The 12,771-nt window shown below is 35.9% G+C and overlaps 1 long non-coding RNA gene across 1 annotated transcript in view; it reads right to left on the minus strand.

Annotated features, from left to right (window-relative positions):
- LOC114142647 (uncharacterized) overlaps positions 1-12,771 on the minus strand; it is a 37,214-nt gene that overhangs the window by 8,745 nt on the left and 15,698 nt on the right. Inside the window, exons 2-3 of the long non-coding RNA XR_003595088.1 lie at positions 6,382-6,514; positions 820-859 (exon numbers count right to left, since the gene is read on the minus strand). This is a non-coding gene — a long non-coding RNA (uncharacterized LOC114142647). The remainder of the gene's footprint in view (positions 1-819; positions 860-6,381; positions 6,515-12,771) is intronic.

Raw genomic sequence — 12,771 nt, forward strand, 5'->3', positions numbered from 1 at the left:
TGATGGTCTTCATTTTGTATTCTACGCCACCACTGCTGCCACAGGCCATTTTACCCACAGGATTCATAAAAGTGTGAATGTTATTTTCCTGGCTGCCATTCAACTCATCCACTCACAGCTGTCTGTGCCACCTGATGATCATAGAATCTGCAAACAGTGGTTTTACAGTAAGCCATAAAAGAAGTACATCTATCATGCCAAAGTCAGTGATAATCTACGATAGGTGAGATTAATGCATCATCATCATTACTGACGCTTGATTAGACGTACAAAGATAACAGAGTGTATTATATTTATATTTGTATTAGAATGTCCTCCTGCAGTTTGTATCAATTCTTACCTAGATTTCAGACCACTAAATGAGCAACCATCAATTATTGCATCCATCAATTATATTCTAATGACATCACATTGAACTTGACACTGTTCAGTCTATTGGTGATTCATGAATAAAATGGATGATGGTTTAAACAGATTTATTTCTTACATTTTAATGCTAAAATTCACTTACAATCCAATAAAAAATTTCCTTTTACTGTCTTACTGCAAGTCATATCTGATACACATTAGGGTAGAATAAACTTTCAAGTGCTTTTGTGGTAATGTCTAAGGTTATGCTGTCTGTGTACAATTAAACCACTCTCACACTGACAACCTCATTCATCAAACACACAATAACAAATGGAAAATACAAAGAGCCCTTTTCCAAATAATATAGGGTAAGAATGAATAAACTCTATTAGTAAAATGTCAGTTCTCAATACTGCGTTTTAGCCAGGATAAAAAAAAATCTGGATGAGGCTTTTTTTTTTTCCTTACCTTGTCTCTTTTGTACCATTGGTCTTTCAGACAGCTTGGCCTAAAACAGACCACAAAGGGGTATAAAATGTGAAAATGTTCAGTTTTCACATTTTATAACAACCAGTTCAGAATTATGAGAGCCACTGGGATTCAGCAATACAGACCTGAACGTAAAATTACAGAAAAAAACTGGGCCCTGAAGGAAATGTGGATCCGAAGCGGAGTTTTTATGGTGCAATGCGGCTTTACTGTCATGAGCTGCTATTAATTTTCATTGCCAACAACCATTCGAAGGCACTTTAGTTTTTAAATTTTACATGCCAGTGGACCGCTTGGGTTGGGTGAGCAGGTTGCAGGGGCCAGTTATGTGCAACCCATGAGATATCTGACGATTCTTAGCACTTCAGTCTTTAATTCAGTGTGCTCTTAGCTATATAACGAGAATGCAATTTAAGAACTGCTCCATGGGGAAGGTTTAGCACAGGCTTTCACAGTCTTCAAATACAGGAGAATACATTCTGAAAACATGAGTTAAACTTTTTATCTGCATACTTATAGATTGGGAGATGTGCCACTAGCAATCTATAGCAATAACAGAAGGATTTATGAGGCAGCAGTGAGGTGTAGTCACTTTATGAGCTTGCAACCATCCTTTGTATGAAGGTGCTAAGCCTTGTTTTTACTGCCATTAGTCTCCTCATCCTCACTCCTCCATCACTGAGAAAAGAATATCCTCATCAAGGACACTGGTAAGAGATATATTAGCCCTTTTGACACATCTGTTGTGCCTTATAAGCAGAAAAAAACGCCCTCTTTAATCTGCTGTTGTTTCCCTTTGTTTATTCAGACAGATATTTGCTTACACACAACAACATCGAATAAGCAAAATGGCAACAGTGGTGCCTACGGCTTCAAACATATGTGCTAGATTGGCTCTATGATGTGCTAATGCAAATGCAATTCAGTGTGTGAAGTGGAAAAATCAATGGCAAATCAACAGCGGGTAATAGAAGATATGGTCAGATCCTGCTGGAAATTAATGTATCAAAACAAAGACCCATGTTATGCCAAAAACTATTGCTACCCCTGGCAGGTTTAGTTTTAAAATAATCTTCTTTCAACTAAGAAGTATAGTTTTTTGATTGGAAATGAGAGGCTCTCATCACTCAAATTATTAAAAAACGCAATGAAGTAGTAAATTTATTTGTAGCATGTATGCCATTTCTTAGGTTTGCATAAGCTACAGTGACAGATGTAGACAGGGGATGTTGTAGAGCCACTAAAGCTGCAGACCATATGCCAATACAAGATGGACACGCAATAGTGTGATTCGAGTTCAACATTTTGTCTCCTTTATTCCACCTTTTGATTTCTGTTATACCTTTAGGGATAATGGATGTCTTGGCAAAGAAAAGCAACATATTCAACTCTTGGAGAGGTTGATCCTTGCAAGCGGTCATAAAAATTAAGACATATTCAGCTAAACACAAAAAACCATCTCAAACTATTCTAAAGAAAAATAAATAAACCACAGCACAATATGAAATGTATCTTTAATATAAGTTTGATAAATGTTACACACATATGAAAGTGTGATAAACATTCAAGCTTTAGCAGAACTAATGTTCTCAAAGTCAACACAAAGTCTAGTGAGCTTTAAAAAGCAAAGACAGAAGCAACTAAATGGTCTGGGTTTCTACTGGTGGTCCAATAGACCTTCACATGGAGTGCAGGCCAATATCCCCAGACAACCAATCATCTGGGTGTGTTGCACTCAAATCTGCATGAGAAGAGATTTCTCTACTCCTTCTAGTGATGGAAAGTTTTGTTCTTTTCAGAGAACTCCCAAAGAGCCGGCTTTTTCAGCTCCCAAACGGCTCTTAATTTATGATATTCTGTCTCCTCATACCTTACCTTAACTTAGGAAATGTAAATGTTTTGTATATTAATAAATCTTGTTTGCATTCAGTGTTTTAATAAGATGCCTTATAAGTGTCTAAAACAGGCATTCTCTTTTGTGTTATGTTTAAGAAAAAAATACACCAACATATTTACACAGGGGGACTATGTCAAACCTAAGGCAATAAACTAATGAGGTCAGGACTTTTATTGCTGCTGCCTGGGGCATAAAGATTTAGATCAATCATCAGAGTTCATGATTCCCATTTACATGACAAATATGTACTCAGCTTCTTTGAAAATCAGCATTTCATAAAATGCACTAGACGTTGATGCTTGTTTATTTTTTCCATTAGTGTAATATCAAGGCAGAGCTTGTAACAATGCAAACAAATTATTTCTTACCCATTACGGCCCCTGGCTTTGGAATGAGTTAATATTACAATTTTTAAAAGACAAATACCAAAATAAGCGATATTACTTCCCGTTACTGTTCAGTTTGACTTACAGTCTGTTTAATATTTTTAAATCCTACAAAATATTTGTCTCGCATTTGCTGAAGACATTTAACAGCACGTAAATCACAAGACAGGAGAGATAGATTTGCTCTTTTAATGTCCTTAAATGAACAATATCATTCTAGCAAGACCTCATAAACTCATAAACAAAACCATTGGCTGCATTATTTACAGTGTTGGCAGGCCTTACAGGTGCAGTCAGTTCTAAAATTCATATTCACGGCTCATTTCTCTGCTTTTGGCTAGATCAAGTTGCCAACGCTAACAAAAAGTCTTTATTGATATGAACAATATAACATCTTAATGGAAAGAGACTCTCAAAGACTGTGTAATGATTGTGATATGACGGGTTCAAATAAGTATTGTGAACAACCAGCTCACAGTACTGGCACCAGACCACAGCTTTACAAGGAGGCTTTATGATGAGTATGGCCTGTATGTATGAGCCAACTAAGATTGCTTAATGTGGCCTGCAATTGATCTTTTGCTATTGTAATAACCTTCAGGACATTTGTTCGCCTATGATTTAACTTTGCTCTGAATGAAAAATCTTGAAGTTTCCTTTGTTATTAGATTACCTCAACTCTAGATTAGCACATACAGACAGACAGAATGTGTTTAATTGGAATATTGGTCTGAATCAGTTGATGAGTTTGTTCATTTGTAACTTTCCGAGTTCACACAAAGAAAACTCCAAGCGAACCAAAACCTGTTCCTGCAAAGTATGTGAGAACGTTCAGTTTGTTTATAAGTCAGATGTGTCTGGAGCAGGAGAACCCAATATACAGTGGGCCCACATCTATTCAGTTTAGTATTCATCTATTCATGGATTTTATTTTGGAACCTAAATACTTCCTCCAAACGATCTTGGTATGGGTGTTTCGGTCCACATCCTAGAGTGATTGCTAATCTAATGAGTTGAACCAAGTGGGGAAATGAACCAGAGTTTGTTTTAAACAAACTAAGCACCCAAGTCTTATTTTAAAATTGGTTCTAAAGCTTTGAGAAAAAATATAGAAGGTTTCTCCAAGGACACAACTTGAGCTTTTTCTGGTTAGTCTGTTTTTGCTCAGACTAGCTCTATAATTTGAGCTACTTTTTTTTTTGCTCACACTAGCCATTTATTAATGATCCTATTAATGATTTATTAATGATCAAAATATGTGAAACATTTCTAAAGCACACATCTTCTGCTGCTTTCCTCATGTCAGTTCTTTGTTATCTATGCAAGAACATGTTAGCTAAATGGGCCCCATAGGCTGTCCCTGAGGGGGCCAGTTTGCTAAGTAGCAAACCTGTGCTCTGTCAGGTGTCATTAAGGTCCAGCGGGAGTCTGAGGGGACCTGTCACGACAAAGAGTAATGGATGTCTTCTTCGCTGATTGCTAGCAGGGATGGAGTCAGCACAAACAGCAAATTAGAAGTGACATCTTGATGGAGGCAAAGAGGGAGGCACAGCTTCGGAGCACACCATACACCAAGAAGGAAAGATTCAGGAAAAAAAAGAAAAGAGTTGGGTGAAACTACTTAATGAGCTATTAAAATACAGAAAAATAAGGACCTCAGTCTCATATTATTGAAGTTTTATTGGTGAAGAGAGAGACCAATTTTGTGCTTGTGCATCGACACTAAAGACTTGCACACTTTTGAATAATTCTTTAAGTAGCCTTGGGTTAAGTGCTCTGTTTTGTGTAGTTAGTTGGAAACAACCCAAGCATTTATCAGTTTTAGTCCTACTTCAGGCTGTGTTTGTAAGTCTTAAAAAAAGAAAAAACGTACAAAAAAGAAGCATATTCATATTTTGTCAAGTACATTCATTCAATTTAAACATTATTTGCTCTAAAGGTTGGCAAAAGCACTGTGTTATTCACAACATTGTAGTATATCTCAAGCATTAATACCAGCTACTAACCAAATAACAGTAACAGTGATACCATACTTTTAGGCTAATAAATAATAGAAAACAACATCAAAGGAATTGTTCAGTGTCACTCAGCAAGCTTGAGGCAAGATGAGCTCCAGAGCAGGCGTTATGAAATGGATTAGATTCGAGACCAATTAAAAATGAATTGCTCGAAATGAGCGCTGACCCTCACCGAATTGGAAGGCAGTGATCTCATTAGGCGAGTTTCTGGCTATCTGTGAGCTAGCAGCTGGAGAACAGACCCACCTGACTAGCTGTCAGGAAGGGTAAAAACCTTGGGGGTTGCTCTCTGCTTTGAGCTCAGCACTAAAAATGTGTTCTCTATGCTGTATTTATTTGTATTCATAGATAAACCTTGTGTGTAGCTGGATGTGCACTGTTTTATATTTCAGTCCCTCTTGCAGGATATTGGTGTACAATTTGATTGAAAATCTGTGAACGTAGTTAGTCGCTTGTGTATTTGTACAACCCTTTTTTGTGAAATTGCAATGATGAAGTCATGGCAGTTTCAATAACACAATACCATACATTTCATATTCAAATATGTTTGAAAAATGAATGAATAAAGAAATCATTTTTAGGTATTTTGTGTTATTTCCAGCCATCAATTTTCTTTGGTTTGTACTTTCTGAGTTCCTTTGCGATTATTATTTGCCTTCCCTCTGCTTGACCATTGTTATTTTACCTCTGCATCATGTCCTGTTCTCCTTGTTGTTATGAGTTTTCTTATTTCATCAAGGAAATTGGGCTTTGATCTACCTAGACGTGCCTATGCATTTTGGTCCAGTCTTTAAATTCACTCTACATGACAGCTTTGGTTCTGACCCTGGGTCTCCTCCCAGTGACACATGTTTGGAAAACTTCAGGAAGTTATGCCCAGGAGGCATCCTGATCAGAAGCTGAGCCACCTGAACTGACACCTTTTTAATGTGAAGGAACAGTAGCTCCATTCTGAGCTCCTCCCAGATCAATGTTTCTCAATCCTAGTCCTTAAGGATCACTTTTCTTCATATTTCAGGCGATTCCCTTCTGCCACACACCTGGCCTGAATAAGTGGGTGATTAACAAGTTTCTGCAGCACTTAATGGCATGCAGGAGCTAGCTAATAGCTGATGCTATCATTGTAAACAGATGTGCTGGAGCAGAGACACATCTAAAATATGCAGGGTATTGGTCCCCGAGGATAAAGATTGAGAAAATCTGTCCCAGATGATAGATCTCCTCACTTGATATGTCATACCTTATTGGCCTATTGTATCCAGGATCTTTTTCTTGGATTTGTGATTCATATCTCTTGACCATAGGTGAGGACTGGAACAAAGATGGATTGGTAAACCAACAGTTTTACCATGCAGAAGGAACCATGCAGTTACCTAAAATAGAATAAATAAATAGTTCTTATTGCCACTGTTATCATTATCACAATACTACTATAAAACATTGTGGTAAAATGTTAAGTTCATGTCTCTACTCCATCATAATATTTTATTTAGTAACATTAGCTTTATCTGAATTAAATACATACATATCTCAGTATTCTACATTCTGTTACCAAGTATTTGGAAGTTTATGTATTTTTATGCTTACAAAAAATGTTTTTTATGAAACAAATAGAACAGTAGGAATTGTAAAATTATAATAATTTTTTTTTGCCAATAGATAAAATAATCTAAGAAAATTACTTTAGATTTTAGACTAGAAACATAAAATGTTCCCAAAGTTATACATTCATTATTTGTGACAAGTTCACCTGCATTCAAATGTTTAAAGGGTGTACTTATTTATTCGACATCACCACATGTTGTATTTTGATTTATTATTAAAAGTCCTCATTATTTACATCTTTATAACACTGCAGGTATTAGCATATGAATTGAAAGAACAAAAGAAACAAAAACATTTTTTAAGAAAACTCAGTATAGATAAGAATTAATTTGGTCCAAGATTTCAAGTGACTGCTGAATGTTCATTACTTATGTTCCAGTGACCTCCAGTGCTCTCATGGTCTTACGTGGATATTGAGTTTCTCTTCTTATAAGTAATGCTCAGTAAGGATAAGCCTGTTGTGAAATTCTGATTAGTCAAAATTGTTGGCGTCTGATTTGACAGGCTGTATGACTGAGAAAAATCCACATCTATAAAAAGGAAGGTTGTGTGAATTTCAATCATTTACACAGCAGATATTAAAACTTATATCACAAAGAATTTTTCATTACAATATTAAAAACTTTATCTGCATAGGCTATGCAGTCTTTTTTTTTCTTCCATTTTATTGATCTACATTCAGTACAAAAAAACTGTCTCTCATTGTCATGTGGGACCATGGCTGATGGACCAGTCTGTGTCCCCTGGGAGCATATTTAATGGACCTCCAAGGTCGTCTGCTCTTGTTCTAAGAAGCATGGAGTGCCAACAAGCCCTGACAGCGTCACTGGTCCAACGGAACCTGCATAAGATGGTTCCTGCTCTGGGAAGCATAGGGCCATTAAAAATGGATAGATCAATACGTAAGAAACCATGTACCTCCGGCTCTCTATGCTAATTTAGAGAGCAAGGGAAGCGGCAAAGGATAAAAAGCTGGAACAGAGGAGACATGAGATAAAAGGACAAGAGAGGCATGAGCAGCTGAAGAGTTTACAAAAGCAGAGTTCAAGGAAGGTAAGTAAATGAAGGTAAAGAAGGAGGGATCTAATAAAGACAACAGTTTGAGTACTAGTGGTGCAACAAGAAGATGGATGACTATGAACCAGTGAGAGGATTTAAAGAGGATAAGCTTAAAACCAACAATGGTGGACTAAGGTAGTGATTTTCAATGTGTATCATCAGTCGTCTGTATGAGGGATGCTAGAAAACTCAGGAGGCTTCCAAGTCAAAAAGAAAAAAAAAAAAGAGTCAATATAATTAATTATAAAAAGTGCCGTAATTGATCTAAATTTGTAGCAAAATATGGTTGCTGCACACAGGAATTACATTTAGCAGTGCACATTAGCGGAGTTACAATTAATTATAAAATCTAGCTTTCAATCAACCTTGCAGGTGCATCTTTATAATGAAAACAGAATCCCTAGTGGACAACTTCAGTCTTTACCAGCAAATTCATGGTCCTGATGTATCCATTATGTGCACACTGGAGAAAAGAGTTAGAAAAATACCCTAAAGACAGCAGGGAGGCAGGTTAAAACTGCTGCGGCCCTATCCGTACATCTTTCTACATTGATTTGCAACATGCTGCAGGAAGAAATAAAGTGCAGCATTAACAAAGTTTACATGTACTGTAGGCCACAGAGGTATGAAAAAAACATTTTCCTAATTATTGCCCCAGGTTTCTCCAGTTTTTGTTTTTTTGGTACATCATGTTTCAGTTTATCAAACAGATTCACACCTCAAACTAATAAACCAACTGCTCTAAAGTGTTTGTGATTGTTGGCAATTAGCTTTTTTTTTTTTTTACATTACTATGGAGGAATTTTGGCCCAATGTTCTGTGGGGAATTATTTAAATTCAGCCACATTGAACACTTTCTTGTATATGAACAACCAGTTAATGGTCCTTTGACACAGTGCTATCACTATTTCTGACTGTGTTCTTTTTCCTGAACTACTGAGTTAGTTTTATGCTAGAGTTGATGCAAGTTCTGTCACTTCACCTAAATAAAAGTAAACTATTATTGCTTTATTTTAATTTTCATTGCATTGACATATTTTAAGAGATAAATCAAGTTTCTGATACTTATTTGCATGCAGACATTATCTGACATGTTGAATTAAAACATAATTTGTAATATCTCATCAATTATCTGCATGTATCTTATTAGTTTTCTTCCTTCCATACAAAAGGTCTTCCAACCTTTGTCTTACAATTAAAACAAAGAAATGAGTTTAATTTCTTAACTCAAAATGTCCTCATATTAGTTCTAACTACTGGATTTTCCAACGAAACACAGCAAATAATAAGATCAGGCAGTTTTGAATTTCTAAAACTCTCCAAATGATTAGTCGTTTAAATTTTTTATTGCTTATGCATATTGCACCCACATTTTGTGAATATCTTTCCCTGTATTAATAGTCAGTAAGAGAACAATTAACATAACAATCAGAGTGCCCAGTGGGAACATTGACCAGTGACTGAAAAAATATCTCTTTGTCCTTTTCAGTTACAATCTTTTCTTGTTAAATCTCCTCATTTTTGCTCAACTGTCTTAACTGTGCCCAGGTGGACCAATTTGCATTTGAATTATCAAATATTAAAATAAATATACAGTAATTCCCTAGTTTATTTTTAATATATTCAACAGGTATTTTACTGGTTCTTCAGACAAAAGGATAAACTTATCATAAAATAGTACGATAAACTCATAAAATGGTATTTAAAATGAGATTCTGACCAGGTATTTTGCAACCAAGGAGCAAACATTTCCTCATGGCAAAATTTAAGATTTAAGGTTGTCTGAGTTGGGAAATTATATGTGGGTGATGTAAAGCATTAACATGACTTTGATCAGTTTGAGCAAACAGAAAACTCTCAGAATCAGAAACAGAAAACTTGATCACAGCACAACTGAATGTCACTAAAACGCAACGTTATATATGTAAAAGCTAGAAACCAACTAAAAATTTCTTTAGGAGATGTGTTCCTGCTAAGGATTGGGAAGAAGTTGTTTGTTAAGCAACCTTATTACAGGCACTGTTCATAAAAAGCATTTACAGAACGTACTTGTGTATTTTGGCGGTTCATATTTCACTAAAAGTAAACAAAAAAAATTGTATGTGAAACTTCTTCTTGTGTAAATATCTCATTACAATGTAGATACCTGTGACTTAGGAACAAGGGCCACCAATATATCTACAAACTTTTTAAATTAGCAGATGCAAATATAAGAATATGCATATGTGTTATATTCAGGAGCATATATATATATATATATATATATATATATATATCAGTCACTGAGTGTGTGCTGTGCTCCAGTGACAAAGAGAAGGCCACCACCCCACGATCATTCTGATTTGCACTCTTACAAATTTTAATAATTATAGCCTTGATTGCAAACACAAATATCCTTACAATGCAAGATGAAAGCGTAGATGTTCTGTGTTTGAATGACATATCACTCCTTTGAGGCAGATCTCAGGTGATGCAAGAAGCCTGCAAGAGATTATACCGATCTGAAATTGAAATCCTGGTGCATAAAAACAGCAGTATTTGTCCAATTTGTTATGCTACAAAGTCACATATTTAAAATAAAATTTGTAAATCTAATGTAAATTTCAGAAAAGATGTAACATAGCTTTTTTTATTCTCAGGAGTTTTTAGTGTTATTGGGTACATCTTGGGATTAATTATAGTGAGCCTTTTTTTGATCAGCTATGATGGCAACCTTTCATTATGATATTGAGTACATACAAAGAAGTCTCAATACCACTTTGTTGAAAAACATCAAACAAAGGGCTTGATCTCATAAAACGAACAACTCCTTTTTCTAGCATGCACATGAAAAGATTACAAAAAAACCAAACTTTATATATTATGTGTTGCAAAAAATTTAGCTCACTAAGAACTTCTGAGGAAAACCTAAAAGATGATGGACAGTACAAAGACCGTCAAATCAAGTCAATTGGAATATAGTTCTCAGGGTTAAAAATAATGCTAAAGGAAGGTTGTATTTTTAATTTTGTTCTCTACATCTGTGTTTGTATAGAAAATTATTGGCTGTTTTTTTTTGGTTCAAGCCAGAGTTACTTAAGTATATATTTTGACTTTACTTTGGAGCCCTCTTTCATTTTCATCCAGTATTATCAAAACTAATCACGTCTCTGAAAGAAACATTTACAACCTTGGAAATAAGATATTTGAGTAGGATTTCTCTGCACAGATTTCATATTTTGCACTTATTAATAGAAATGACTTGACAAAGTTCAGTATGTCCTTATCAGTAGTGCATTTCAGTACGGTAGCTTAGTCCTTACTTTCACACCTAATATGAAATTTCAGTCTGTCTCTTCCGTCGCACCTTGCTAGGGCATTGCTGTGACTGCAGAAATGAGTGCAACAATGTGGGCTGCAAAATTCTGCAAATTCAACTAACAGCAAAATGTAAATGATTAAATTCACCAAAAATCCAAAGCAGAGAAGATAGTGTCTCCTAGCTCCTGCATTAAATCAGCAAAGATACACATTACTTAGACAACTGGTTATGTACATTTGAAAGTATGAAGTTACATTCCTAAACTAAACACAGCAAGAACTTCGTCTCCCTTGCAGAACTCTAAAATATAAAATTCTGTGGGTTCTGGAATTCTTATCACAAAAAATATTTACCAAGTCGGACAGACACAACATTGCAGAAAATAAATTTTACTCCAAAAACATTTGATCTCCTATACTCCAGAATATTATCTACTGGATCCAAGTAAAGTTTTTACAAATAAAAAAGCTCAGTGCTAATTTTTGGCATAACCTGTTAAGTTGTGTGTTTAAAAATGTGCTGTCATTTCATACAATAGGCAGATTTGATTAACTATTTTCTTAGGCAGAGAAGACTGAAGCTATGTATAGACAACTTCACTCTATTCAATCTGCAGGAGGATTCATGGCTCACTCTCCAAGCCTCTCTCTAATCTCCCTGTAATACAGCTTGAGTCATGATAAAACAACTCTGATGGAGGAAAATCCTGTTATCGAGGGTGGGGGCAGCAGCTACCACTGTTACATGTGGTAGATAGACTCCAAAAATTAACTGGACTTTGGATGTAGGATTAAGTATATCAGAGGGGTTTCTGAGAGCAAACACATGCGTTCTACATATTTTAAAGGTTACATGTAGACTGTGTGAGTACTTTTACATGTGCAAATATATATATATATATATATATGTATAAATGGGTTTTTTTCCACTCACCATTTACCTGTTTGTCACTTTGAGCTCACACACATCTCACATACAAAATGCAGAGTTCACTGAGGAGGTCTGCTAATGGAAATACATTTTAGCTATTGCCACGTCTCATCATTTGTATTGCGTTCTTCATTAAAATGTGACATCTCTGACAAGAGAAATACAGATTTCATAAGCTTTTGTTCCAAGGCTCATGTTTTAGAAGGATACATTAGGCTGTTATTATTATGTTTTTGAGACATGCTGGGACATTATTCCTCTTTTATCCCGTTTTATACTGGTCTCCCTCACCCTCGGACAAGATACGAGCAAAACTTTGTGTATTTTTTCCTTCCAGTAAGAAAACATGCTGTTTTAGTAATTTTACACACACTTGATTTTAGTTATTTTTCATACGAAGTAAGCATACATTTCAGAACTACGGCTTTGGAGAACATTTATTGTCCAGAAATGGTTTGAAGACAACACGGAGGATGCTTTGGAGTAGACGGTTTGTGACAGAACTTGCAAAAGAAAAATAAACTGTTTTAGATTTTACTCCTATAAGGGCGTGCTGTGGTGGCGTAGGGGATAGCGCGACCCATGTTTGGAGGCCTTGAGTCCTCGAGGCGGCTGTCGCGGGTTCGACTCCCGGATCCGGCGATGTTTGCCGCATGTCCTCCCCCTTTCCTGTCAGCTTACTTTCATATAAGGGACACTAGAGCCCACAAAAGACCCCCTGGAGGGGTACAAGAA

This window comes from Xiphophorus couchianus, chromosome 4 (genome assembly GCF_001444195.1).
Source record: "Xiphophorus couchianus chromosome 4, X_couchianus-1.0, whole genome shotgun sequence".
Lineage (NCBI taxonomy): Eukaryota > Metazoa > Chordata > Actinopteri > Cyprinodontiformes > Poeciliidae > Xiphophorus > Xiphophorus couchianus.